The sequence below is a fragment of the Ambystoma mexicanum genome, chromosome 13 (genome assembly GCF_040938575.1).
Source record: "Ambystoma mexicanum isolate Mex_15411 chromosome 13, UKY_AmexF1_1, whole genome shotgun sequence".
Classification (NCBI taxonomy): domain Eukaryota; kingdom Metazoa; phylum Chordata; class Amphibia; order Caudata; family Ambystomatidae; genus Ambystoma; species Ambystoma mexicanum.
In genome coordinates this window covers 384,882,802-384,896,923 of record NC_090938.1, presented here as the reverse complement: position 1 = coordinate 384,896,923, position 14,122 = coordinate 384,882,802, and positions in this window count along the sequence as shown.

Genomic DNA, 14,122 nt, shown 5'->3' with positions numbered 1-14,122 from the left:
GGTTTTCTCGTTCCGTGAGTGCGTAAATTCACCCACAAGGGATTTGTGCGCTGGGCATCAGGTCTATTTGGCAATCGTACGGTCTATGCGGTGGCAGGGTATTAGCCTGTTCTTTCTGAAAGACATCTTGAAAGTCCTGGTATTCACTTGGTAGGGTGCTGATTGCCACAGTCGCAAGTGTGGAGGTTCTGGTGTCTATTGGTTGTTTCTCTTGGCGATAACGTGTGGGTGCAAGTCTCGGGAAAGGCAAATTCTTTTGCACACCAATCGATTTGAGGATTGTGAGCTACCAACCATGGCATTCCCAAAATCAACCGGAACTGTGGTGCCTTAATGTAACGCTCACCTGATTCCCGTAGAGGCGCCGGTCTTGACTGGGCGAATACCGTATCTTCAAAGGTGATGTGTAACACACGGTTGGCTCTTTGGGCTGGACCTCTGTGCACTGTATGTCTGACTCGAAGAGTAAGATGTCTGCAGATAGAAAATATGGGATTAATGAACTCGGGTTATTGGGTGTCTCTCTCTTCTTCCCCTTCTCTTCTCCTGTAGAACCCCAAAGGTTAACGCTCTCACCTTAGGTAAGTGAACGCCGTGCTCTCCATCTGCCTCGGGGCAGGGTGCTGTAACCAGTTTCTTCACTGGATAAGGGTGCAGGCCTCTTGACCTCAGAGGACTGCTGTCCGTCGTTTACTGCACGAACGGTAAGTTCCGAGTATTTCAAATGTCTTTAAAAGTCTTTTGTAATGATGTCTCTTGTTTTGCAGGGTTCCGGCGATGGCGGATGACGGGCTGAAGTGAGTTGAGGATGGAACCCGTGTGAGGAATAGAAGCGCCTGGAAGCACGTAAGTAAGCGCTTGTTGCCTGCTTCACGATGCGCACTAACTGTCCTTTTATCTTGCAGGTACAAGTTCGGAGCTGCTGAAGGGTGCCGGAATACCCACTGGGTTCGGCGTGGGAAGGAGTAATGGCACGTGAGTAATAAAGTTACCCAATGTCTTTAAACGCACCTTCTTTTTTCTTTCAGATGCGGGATGCAGCGCCGAAGGCCTCCGGAGCGTGCGAAGAGTTGGTAAGCTTTTGTCTTTCAGATGCCGGAATGCAGTGCGAAGACCTCCGGAGCACGCGAAGAGTAGGTAAGCCTTTGTCTTTCAGATGCCGGAATGCAGCGCGAGGCGTTGGTGACAGCTGATGGACCAGGTAAGAGAAGCGCTGTCACTGAAGACCGTAATGCTAACCTGTTCTTTCTTGTCTTTATAGGTGTTGCTGAAGACTGGATTCAGGATGGTAAGCCTTTTTCCCTTAGGCCCAGGATCAGATGCAGAAGACACGATGAGCGTTCTGCTGCAGAGGATGCAGAATAACGCAAAGCAAGATTCATCCATCGGGTGTGGTTTAAATAGCCTCCTGTAGTGCTTAGGTGTCTCCTTCAACAGCCTCGCCTAGGTAAGAAAAGAGTTCCTGCTTTCCAGAAGAGTTCCAGTGTTCTGAACCTAGGGAGTGGCTCCTGCCCCACCCAACAGGAAAAGTAGTCCCAAACAGAAAAGGATTAGAGGCTCAACTGGCAGGTAAGTAAGCAGCATGGTCTGCTGCAGGTAAGTCCACCCAAGCATTATGAGCCCAGCGCTTCCAGCGCTGGGACTGGGCATATTTATGAGCCTGGTGCCACTGGCGCCAGGACAGGGTCCAAAAGGTCCCAATTGGGACTGGTTGGCACTCGGAACCTGGGTTATGGGTCTGCTTCCAAGGGAGTTGGGTAAGTCCTGACCTTTTGGAAGCAGAGATCAGGACAGCACCCCCCCTCAAGGCCCCTCCCAAACCGGGCTTCTCCGGGGGTTTGGGCTTGTCAGGAAAGGTTTGATGGAATCTTTTGATTAGACGAGGAGCGTGGACATATTCTGCAGGTTCCCAGGATCTTTCTTGGGGGCCGTAGCCTTTCCAGTCAATTAGGTACAATAGTTTAGATTTGGAGATCTTGGAGTCCAGGATGCTTTTGACTTCAAACTCGAGTTCTCCATCCACTAGGATAGGTTTTGGAATTTAGGTAGTCGGGTTTGAGGTTGCACGGGTTTTAATAGAGAGACGTGGAAAACCGGATGTATCTTCATGTGAGGGGGCAAGTCCAACTTGACCGCTACTGGGTTTTCTATGGTAGTGATGGAATAGGGACCAAGGTATCTTGGGTTGAATGTGCGTGGTCCTTTTAGAGGTAGATATTTGGTGGATAACCAGACTTGATCTCCTACTTGATATTGGGGGCTTCCTTCCGATGTTGATCTGCTCCTTTCTTGTATTGTTCCTTAGCCCTTTGAAGGTGAGAAACGGCTTCCTTAAAGGCTTGGGTGATTGTAGAATGCAGGTAGTCTACTGCTGGTGTTCCAAGATCTTGGAGTGGATCCAACTCCGAGGTTCGAGGGTGACTGCCGTATAGAAGAAAAAACGGGGTTTTCCCAGTTCCCGAGTGGACAGAGTTATTGTAGGCATATTCGGCTATCCAAAGGATATCTTTCCAAGTTTTTTCAGTTTGTTGCAGCATGCAGCGTGAATACTGTTCCAGAGTTTGATTGGTCCTCTCGGTTTGTCCGTCGGTTTGAGGGTGGTGACTGGTCGATAGTCTCACATCAATTTGAGCCGACCGACAGCAACTTCGCCAAAAATGAGAAATACATTGACTACCTCGATCCGAAATTAGAATTGAAGGAAAACCGTGCAGTCGGACGATGTTTTCGAGAAATTCTCGGGCCAGAGTTGTTGCTGTTGGCAAGCCTTTGAGTGGAATGAAATGCGCCATCTTGGAGAATAAGTCCACGATTACTAGGATCGTATTGTATCCGGAGCATGGAGGTAGATCGGTGATGAAGTCCATAGAAAGCGTATGCCAAGGGCGAGGTGGGATGTCAATAGGGCGTAAGAGGCCGGCTGGTTTTTCCTTTTGACTCTTGTTTTGGGCGCATACTCCACAGGACATTATAAAGTCTCTGATATCTTTTTTCCAAGACGGCCACCAGAAGTAGCGCTTGATCTTTTCTGAGGTTTTGGCCATACCGGGATGTCCTTCCATTAAGGAATCGTGATAACAAGAGATTACCTTTTTCTGTAAATCTGTGCTGGGCAGGTATAATCGTTCTTGGAAATACAATAAGTTGTCCTTCACTGCAAAGTCCTTTCCCTGCAGATGCCAATTCTGTATGTCTGCTGGAGTTACAAGTTGCCTGGCTTTATCCTTAACTTCCTCTATGGATTGTGTGGCGATTACACCCAGAATTCTTTGTTCGGGATTGATAGGTACAGGTTTAGGGTTGATCAAGTGTTCTTCCACTCCCATCCGAGAAAGGGCATCAGCTTTACCGTTTTTTGTACCAGGTCGATAGGTAATTATGAAATCAAACTCGGCAAAGAATAGTGCCCAACGGAGTTGTCTAGAGGATTGGGCTTTTGCGGTTTTCAAATATTGCAGGTTTCGGTGATCCGTAATCACAGTAACGGTGTGTCGGGCCCCCAGAAGATAATGCCAAGCCTTAAAGGCAGACTTGATAGCCAGAAGTTCCTTATCAGTAATAGTGTAATTGATTTCAGGAGGCGAGAATTTGCGGGACCAAAATGCCACGGGATGCAACTGATTGGTTACTGGGTCCTTTTGTGATAGAACTGCCCCCATGGCAAGGCTCGAAGCATCAGTTTCAACGATGTAGGGGAGTTCGGGGCGAGGATGTTTTAAAATTGGTGCAGAGATAAATTTAGTCTTCAAATTCTGGAAAGCTTGCTCCGCCTCGGTAGACCATTCAAAACGTTTGTTTTTCTTTAACAAGGCGGTGATGGGCTGGACTATTCGAGAGAATTCAGGGATAAACCTGCGGTAAAAGTTAGCGAAGCCTAACATGCTTTGAACACCTTTTACGGAGGATGGTGATGGCCATTTGAGAATTGCATCGACCTTCTTTGAATCCATACGCACTCCGCTAGGTGATAATATGAATCCCAAGAACTCAACTTCAGTCACGTTGAAAACACATTTTTCCAACTTGGCGAAAAGTTTGTGTTGACGCAATCTCTCGAGGACCATTTTCACGTGTTTCTGATGTTCAGATTCCGATGAAGAATAAACGAGGATGTCGTCAATGTAAACAACAACACACACATCTATGAGCTCTCTGAGGACATGGTTCATAAAATATTGAAAGGCGGCCCGGGCATTGCAAAGTCCGAAGGGCATGACCTGATATTCAAATAGCCCATACTTGGTGCGGAAGGCCGTCTTCCATTCATCGCCCTCTTTTACTCGTACCAGGTGGTAGGCTCCTCTAAGATCCAGCTTCGTATATATGCATGCTTTTCTGACTTGGTCCAGAAGTTCAGGGATCAAAGGTAACGGATATCTATTCTTAACGGTGATCTGGTTCAGGGCACGATAATCTATACAAGTTCTAAGGTCCCCTTCTTTTTTTGGAACGAAGAACAAAGCTGAAGAAGCAGGGGACTTGGAAGGACGAATAAACCCATTCGCTAGGTATTGATCCAGGTATTGTCGGAGGTGAAGGTTCTCAGGCTCGGTGAGGGCATAAATCCTACTACAAGGAGGAGTAGATCCAGGTATCAGGTCTATCTGGCAGTCATAAGACCTATGAGGAGGTAGAGATTTAGCCTGATCCTTCCGGAAAACATCTTGGAATTCTAGGTATTCGGGAGGTAACTGGGGAGTCTCCGAAGAAATTGCTGCCAGTGCAACACCAGGTCGAGGGTGACAAGTAGAGACACATTCTGGAAACTGAACCGTTCTTGCTCGCCAATCGATCTGAGGATTGTGTTTCTCTAACCAAGGTATTCCTAGAATAATCTGGAACTGAGGGGCCTTGATCACATCGAACACGATCTTCTCATGGTGTCCATCTTGACTTACTAGCGTCACTTCTTGAGTGGTATGCGTTACTGGTCCGGAGGCTATCTCCGTACCATCCACCGTAGTAATGACGTCTTTTACAGCCTTGGGACAAAGAGTTAGATTCATCCTCAAAACCATTTCATGATCCACATAATTGCCGATGGCACCGCTGTCGACGTAAGCTTCAATCGCATGTAATCGATCCGGATGATCAGGGCTAATGAGGACCATAGGTATCACGAAATGCGAGGTCACGGAACTGGTTTTAACGCTCGGCAAGAGGACCTCTATTCTTGTTGGGCGAGGTTGTTTCCCTGCTCAGAGTTTGTGACCTTGGTAACTGCAGCTCCTACTGCCTTCTTAACTGGTTTCACCGGACAGTCTCGAAGAAAGTGCCCTGAGTTTCCACAATAGAGGCATAATTGCAACTGTTTTCTCCTTTCCCGCTCCTTTTGTGCTAGTGGTCCTTTCAGGCCCCCTATTTGCATGGGTTCCCCGGAGTCTACTCCTTTGGAAGGAGTTGGTGGTTTGGAAAATACTCGAGCATCAAACTTGGAACGATCGGCCTTCCTGTTCTGCAGTCTGTGATCTATTTGAACGACTAAGTCTATATAGTCCGAACAGTCTTGCGGGGGATTCACTACTTGGGCTAACACATCTTTGAGCTCTCCACGTAGACCTCTATAAAACAGCGTAATCCTTTTGTCCTCAGGCCATTGAGTTTCCACTATCAGTCTGTTGAAAGACGCAATATAAGCCAAAAGGTCTTGATTACCCTGTCGCAATGAAAGAAGCTCATTGTCCAAGGCCTGCCCCTGTGAATGTCTTGCGAACAGTTTTTCCATACTGAGCTGAAAAGCTTGAAAATCATGGAGAACCGGATCATCTTGATTAACTAGAGGGATCGACCAGTCTGCCGCATTTCCACTAAGGTACGAAAGCACGAAAGCTACTTTAGCTTGATCAGTTGGAAAGGCTGCTGGCCGGCATAAGAAATGCAACCGGCACTGATTAATAAATACTGCAAACCTCTTTGGGTCACCAGAAAATCGTTCGGGCGGAGCCAGAGGTACATTCCCAGGTAGATTGATTTGCACTGGATTCATAGAGGATGTTGAAGAAAGATTTGCCCCTGATGCGGGTAATGGGGTCTGTCCGGCTTGTGACTGTAGCAATTGTCTAGCGAGATCGTCTGTTCGCTCCATGGAAATAATCAGTTCCCTTCTTAGAGCGTTCGTTTCCTGACGGGCTGCATGCACTTCTGCTCTTAGTTCCCCAAGTAACTGGGCTAGCTGGTCGGTATCCGAGGTTTCCATAGCGCCTGGGCGGGAGTTTTGCGGTAGGCTTTGCGTTCTGTAATGCTCACCTGATTCCCGCAGAGGCGCCGGTCTTGACTGGGCGAATACCGTATCTTCAAAGGTGATGTGTAACACACGGTTGGCTCTTTGGGCTGGACCTCTGTGCACTGTATGTCTGACTCGAAGAGTAAGATGTCTGCAGATAGAAAATATGGGATTAATGAACTGGGGTTATTGGGTGTCTCTCTCTTCTTCCCCTTCTCTTCTCCTGTAGAACCCCAAAGGTTAACGCTCTCACCTTAGGTAAGTGAACGCCGTGCTCTCCATCTGCCTCGGGGCAGGGTGCCGTAACCAGTTTTTTCACTGGATAAGGGTGCAGGCCTCTTGACCTCAGAGGACTGCTGTCCGTCGTTTACTGCACGAACGGTAAGTTCCGAGTATTTCAAATGTCTTTAAAAGTCTTTTGTAATGATGTCTCTTGTTTTGCAGGGTTCCGGCGATGGCGGATGACGGGCTGAAGTGAGTTGAGGATGGAACCCGTGTGAGGAATAGAAGCGCCTGGAAGCACGTAAGTAAGCGCTTGTTGCCTGCTTCACGATGCGCACTAACTGTCCTTTTATCTTGCAGGTACAAGTTCGGAGCTGCCGAAGGGTGCCGGAATACCCACTGGGTTCGGCGTGGGAAGGAGTAATGGCACGTGAGTAATAAAGTTACCCAATGTCTTTAAACGCACCTTCTTTTGTCTTTCAGATGCGGGATGCAGCGCCGAAGGCCTCCGGAGCGTGCGAAGAGTTGGTAAGCTTTTGTCTTTCAGATGCCGGAATGCAGTGCGAAGACCTCCGGAGCACGCGAAGAGTAGGTAAGCCTTTGTCTTTCAGATGCCGGAATGCAGCGCGAGGCGTTGGTGACAGCTGATGGACCAGGTAAGAGAAGCGCTGTCACTGAAGACCGTAATGCTAACCTGTTCTTTCTTGTCTTTATAGGTGTTGCTGAAGACTGGATTCAGGATGGTAAGCCTTTTTCCCTTAGGCCCAGGATCAGATGCAGAAGACACGATGAGCGTTCTGCTGCAGAGGATGCAGAATAACGCAAAGCAAGATTCATCCATCGGGTGTGGTTTAAATAGCCTCCTGTAGTGCTTAGGTGTCTCCTTCCACAGCCTCGCCTAGGTAAGAAAAGAGTTCCTGCTTTCCAGAAGAGTTCCAGTGTTCTGAACCTAGGGAGTGGCTCCTGCCCCACCCAACAGGAAAAGTAGTCCCAAACAGAAAAGGATTAGAGGCTCAACTGGCAGGTATGTAAGCAGCATGGTCTGCTGCAGGTAAGTCCACCCAAGCATTATGAGCCCAGCGCTTCCAGCGCTGGGACTGGGCATATTTATGAGCCTGGTGCCACTGGCGCCAGGACAGGGTCCAAAAGGTCCCAATTGGGACTGGTTGGCACTCGGAACCTGGGTTATGGGTCTGCTTCCAAGGGAGTTGGGTAAGTCCTGACCTTTTGGAAGCAGAGATCAGGACAGCACCCCCCCTCAAGGCCCCTCCCAAACCGGGCTTCTCCGGGGGTTTGGGCTTGTCAGGAAAGGTTTGATGGAATCTTTTGATTAGACGAGGAGCGTGGACATATTCTGCAGGTTCCCAGGATCTTTCTTGGGGGCCGTAGCCTTTCCAGTCAATTAGGTACAATAGTTTAGATTTGGAGATCTTGGAGTCCAGGATGCTTTTGACTTCAAACTCGAGTTCTCCATCCACTAGGATAGGTTTTGGAATTTAGGTAGTCGGGTTTGAGGTTGCACGGGTTTTAATAGAGAGACGTGGAAAACCGGATGTATCTTCATGTGAGGGGGCAAGTCCAACTTGACCGCTACTGGGTTTACTATGGTAGTGATGGAATAGGGACCAAGGTATCTTGGGTTGAATGTGCGTGGTCCTTTTAGAGGTAGATATTTGGTGGATAACCAGACTTGATCTCCTACTTGATATTGGGGGCTTCCTTCCGATGTTGATCTGCTCCTTTCTTGTATTGTTCCTTAGCCCTTTGAAGGTGAGAAACGGCTTCCTTAAAGGCTTGGGTGATTGTAGAATGCAGGTAGTCTACTGCTGGTGTTCCAAGATCTTGGAGTGGATCCAACTCCGAGGTTCGAGGGTGACTGCCGTATAGAAGAAAAAACGGGGTTTTCCCAGTTCCCGAGTGGACAGAGTTATTGTAGGCATATTCGGCTATCCAAAGGATATCTTTCCAAGTTTTTTCAGTTTGTTGCAGCATGCAGCGTAAATACTGTTCCAGAGTTTGATTGGTCCTCTCGGTTTGTCCGTCGGTTTGAGGGTGGTGACTGGTTGATAGTCTCACATCAATTTGAGCCGACCGACAGCAACTTCGCCAAAAATGAGAAATACATTGACTACCTCGATCCGAAATTAGAATTGAAGGAAAACCGTGCAGTCGGACGATGTTTTCGAGAAATTCTCGGGCCAGAGTTGTTGCTGTTGGCAAGCCTTTGAGTGGAATGAAATGCGCCATCTTGGAGAATAAGTCCACGATTACTAGGATCGTATTGTATCCGGAGCATGGAGGTAGATCGGTGATGAAGTCCATAGAAAGCGTATGCCAAGGGCGAGGTGGGATGTCAATAGGGCGTAAGAGGCCGGCTGGTTTTTCCTTTTGACTCTTGTTTTGGGCGCATACTCCACAGGACATTATAAAGTCTCTGATATCTTTTTTCCAAGACGGCCACCAGAAGTAGCGCTTGATCTTTTCTGAGGTTTTGGCCATACCGGGATATCCTTCCATTAAGGAATCGTGATAACAAGAGATTACCTTTTTCTGTAAATCTGTGCTGGGCAGGTATAATCGTTCTTGGAAATACAATAAGTTGTCCTTCACTGCAAAGTCCTTTCCCTGCAGATGCCAATTCTGTATGTCTGCTGGAGTTACAAGTTGCCTGGCTTTATCCTTAACTTCCTCTATGGATTGTGTGGCGATTACACCCAGAATTCTTTGTTCGGGATTGATAGGTACAGGTTTAGGGTTGATCAAGTGTTCTTCCACTCCCATCCGAGAAAGGGCATCAGCTTTACCGTTTTTTGTACCAGGTCGATAGGTAATTATGAAATCAAACTCGGCAAAGAATAGTGCCCAACGGAGTTGTCTAGAGGATTGGGCTTTTGCGGTTTTCAAATATTGCAGGTTTCGGTGATCCGTAATCACAGTAACGGTGTGTCGGGCCCCCAGAAGATAATGCCGCCAAGCCTTAAAGGCAGACTTGATAGCCAGAAGTTCCTTATCAGTAATAGTGTAATTGATTTCAGGAGGCGAGAATTTGCGGGACCAAAATGCCACGGGATGCAACTGATTGGTTACTGGGTCCTTTTGTGATAGAACTGCCCCCATGGCAAGGCTCGAAGCATCAGTTTCAACGATGTAGGGGAGTTCGGGGCGAGGATGTTTTAAAATTGGTGCAGAGATAAATTTAGTCTTCAAATTCTGGAAAGCTTGCTCCGCCTCGGTAGACCATTCAAAACGTTTGTTTTTCTTTAACAAGGCGGTGATGGGCTGGACTATTCGAGAGAATTCGGGGATAAACCTGCGGTAAAAGTTAGCGAAGCCTAACATGCTTTGAACACCTTTTACGGAGGATGGTGATGGCCATTTGAGAATTGCATCGACCTTCTTTGAATCCATACGCACTCCGCTAGGTGATAATATGAATCCCAAGAACTCAACTTCAGTCACGTTGAAAACACATTTTTCCAACTTGGCGAAAAGTTTGTGTTGACGCAATCTCTCGAGGACCATTTTCACGTGTTTCCGATGTTCAGATTCCGATGAAGAATAAACGAGGATGTCGTCAATGTAAACAACAACACACACATCTATGAGCTCTCTGAGGACATGGTTAATAAAATATTGAAAGGCGGCCCGGGCATTGCAAAGTCCGAAGGGCATGACCTGATATTCAAATAGCCCATACTTGGTGCGGAAGGCCGTCTTCCATTCATCGCCCTCTTTTACTCGTACCAGGTGGTAGGCTCCTCTAAGATCCAGCTTCGTATATATGCATGCTTTTCTGACTTGGTCCAGAAGTTCAGGGATCAAAGGTAACGGATATCTATTCTTAACGGTGATCTGGTTCAGGGCACGATAATCTATACAAGTTCTAAGGTCCCCTTCTTTTTTTGGAACGAAGAACAAAGCTGAAGAAGCAGGGGACTTGGAAGGACGAATAAACCCATTCGCTAGGTATTGATCCAGGTATTGTCGGAGGTGAAGGTTCTCAGGCTCGGTGAGGGCATAAATCCTACTACAAGGAGGAGTAGATCCAGGTATCAGGTCTATCTGGCAGTCATAAGACCTATGAGGAGGTAGAGATTTAGCCTGATCATTCCGGAAAACATCTTGGAATTCTAGGTATTCTGGAGGTAACTGGGGAGTCTCCGAAGAAATTGCTGCCAGTGCAACACCAGGTCGAGGGTGACAAGTAGAGACACATTCTGGAAACTGAACCGTTCTTGCTCGCCAATTGATCTGAGGATTGTGTTTCTCTAACCAAGGTATTCCTAGAATAATCTGGAACTGAGGGGCCTTGATCACATCGAACACGATCTTCTCATGGTGTCCATCTTGACTTACTAGCGTCACTTCTTGAGTGGTATGCGTTACTGGTCCGGAGGCTATCTCCGTACCATCCACCGTAGTAATGACGTCTTTTACAGCCTTGGGACAAAGAGTTAGATTCATCCTCAAAACCATTTCATGATCCACATAATTGCCGATGGCACCGCTGTCGACGTAAGCTTCAATCGCATGTAATCGATCCGGATGATCAGGGCTAATGAGGACCATAGGTATCACGAAATGCGAGGTCACGGAACTGGTTTTAACGCTCGGCAAGAGGACCTCTATTCTTGTTGGGCGAGGTTGTTTCCCTGCTCAGAGTTTGTGACCTTGGTAACTGCAGCTCCTACTGCCTTCTTGGCTGGTTTCACCGGACAGTCTCGAAGAAAGTGCCCTGAGTTTCCACAATAGAGGCATAATTGCAACTGTTTTCTCCTTTCCCGCTCCTTTTGTGCTAGTGGTCCTTTCAGGCCCCCTATTTGCATGGGTTCCCCGGAGTCTACTCCTTTGGAAGGAGTTGGTGGTTTGGAAAATACTCGAGCATCAAACTTGGAACGATCGGCCTTCCTGTTCTGCAGTCTGTGATCTATTTGAACGACTAAGTCTATATAGTCCGAACAGTCTTGCGGGGGATTCACTACTTGGGCTAACACATCTTTGAGCTCTCCACGTAGACCTCTATAAAACAGCGTAATCCTTTTGTCCTCAGGCCATTGAGTTTCCACTATCAGTCTGTTGAAAGACGCAATATAAGCCAAAAGGTCTTGATTACCCTGTCGCAATGAAAGAAGCTCATTGTCCAAGGCCTGCCCCTGTGAATGTCTTGCGAACAGTTTTTCCATACTGAGCTGAAAAGCTTGAAAATCATGGAGAACCGGATCATCTTGATTAACTAGAGGGATTGACCAGTCTGCCGCATTTCCACTAAGGTACGAAAGCACGAAAGCTACTTTAGCTTGATCAGTTGGAAAGGCTGCTGGCCGGCATAAGAAATGCAACCGGCACTGATTAATAAATACTGCAAACCTCTTTGGGTCACCAGAAAATCGTTCGGGCGGAGCCAGAGGTACATTCCCAGGTAGATTGATTTGCACTGGATTCATAGAGGATGTTGAAGAAAGATTTGCCCCTGATGCGGGTAATGGGGTCTGTCCGGCTTGTGACTGTAGCAATTGTCTAGCGAGATCGTCTGTTCGCTCCATGGAAATAATCAGTTCCCTTCTTAGAGCGTTCGTTTCCTGACGGGCTGCATGCACTTCTGCTCTTAGTTCCCCAAGTAACTGGGCTAGCTGGTCGGTATCCGAGGTTTCCATAGCGCCTGGGCGGGAGTTTTGCGGTAGGCTTTGCGTTCTGTAACGCTCACCTGATTCCCGCAGAGGCGCCGGTCTTGACTGGGCGAATACCGTATCTTCAAAGGTGATGTGTAACACACGGTTGGCTCTTTGGGCTGGACCTCTGTGCACTGTATGTCTGACTCGAAGAGTAAGATGTCTGCAGATAGAAAATATGGGATTAATGAACTGGGGTTATTGGGTGTCTCTCTCTTCTTCCCCTTCTCTTCTCCTGTAGAACCCCAAAGGTTAACGCTCTCACCTTAGGTAAGTGAACGCCGTGCTCTCCATCTGCCTCGGGGCAGGGTGCCGTAACCAGTTTTTTCACTGGATAAGGGTGCAGGCCTCTTGACCTCAGAGGACTGCGGTCCGTCGTTTACTGCACGAACGGTAAGTTCCGAGTATTTCAAATGTCTTTAAAAGTCTTTTGTAATGATGTCTCTTGTTTTGCAGGGTTCCGGCGATGGCGGATGACGGGCTGAAGTGAGTTGAGGATGGAACCCGTGTGAGGAATAGAAGCGCCTGGAAGCACGTAAGTAAGCGCTTGTTGCCTGCTTCACGATGCACACAAACTGTCCTTTTATCTTGCAGGTACAAGTTCGGAGCTGCCGAAGGGTGCCGGAATACCCACTGGGTTCGGCGTGGGAAGGAGTAATGGCACGTGAGTAATAAAGTTACCCAATGTCTTTAAACGCACCTTCTTTTGTCTTTCAGATGCGGGATGCAGCGCCGAAGGCCTCCAGAGCGTGCGAAGAGTTGGTAAGCTTTTGTCTTTCAGATGCCGGAATGCAGTGCGAAGACCTCCGGAGCACGCGAAGAGTAGGTAAGCCTTTGTCTTTCAGATGCCGGAATGCAGCGCGAGGCGTTGGTGACAGCTGATGGACCAGGTAAGAGAAGCGCTGTCACTGAAGACCGTAATGCTAACCTGTTCTTTCTTGTCTTTATAGGTGTTGCTGAAGACTGGATTCAGGATGGTAAGCCTTTTTCCCTTAGGCCCAGGATCAGATGCAGAAGACACGATGAGCGTTCTGCTGCAGAGGATGCAGAATAACGCAAAGCAAGATTCATCCATCGGGTGTGGTTTAAATAGCCTCCTGTAGTGCTTAGGTGTCTCCTTCCACAGCCTCGCCTAGGTAAGAAAAGAGTTCCTGCTTTCCAGAAGAGTTCCAGTGTTCTGAACCTAGGGAGTGGCTCCTGCCCCACCCAACAGGAAAAGTAGTCCCAAACAGAAAAGGATTAGAGGCTCAACTGGCAGGTAAGTAAGCAGCATGGTCTGCTGCAGGTAAGTCCACCCAAGCATTATGAGCCCGGCGCTTCCAGCGCTGGGACTGGGCATATTTATGAGCCTGGTGCCACTGGCGCCAGGACAGGGTCCAAAAGGTCCCAATTGGGACTGGTTGGCACTCGGAACCTGGGTTATGGGTCTGCTTCCAAGGGAGTTGGGTAAGTCCTGACCTTTTGGAAGCAGAGATCATGACACTTAATGAGGTCGAAAACGATAGATTCTTGGTGTCCATCCTGGCACAGAAGGGTTAAAGCTGCAGTGCATTGGGCTACTGGACCAGAAGCTATTTCCGTGCCGTCGACAGTGGTAACAGTGTCAGTGGTTGATTTAGGGTGTAACGGAAGCCCCATCTTTGCCGCAAGATCCAGGTCGATGTAATTCCCAACGGCTCCACTGTCTATGTATGCTCTTACTGCGTGGATCCGAGATGGTTGTTGGTGATTGATCAAGACCACGGATAGTGCAAAATGGGAGGTCTGTAGTTCACTTTCTTCGCTCGACAAGTGGACCCCTACACTTGCCGGGCTGGGGAGTTTTCTGATTCCTTGATGGTATCTTCCTTGTCCGTGGCCCCTACCGTCCTCCTCAGTGGCTTTACAGGGCACTCTTTAAGGAAATGACCGGACCTTCCACAGTACAGACATAACTGCTGCTGTCTCCTTTTATCCCTTTCCGCTTTAGTCAAGGGGGATCTGACCCCCCCCGATTTGCATTGGTTCT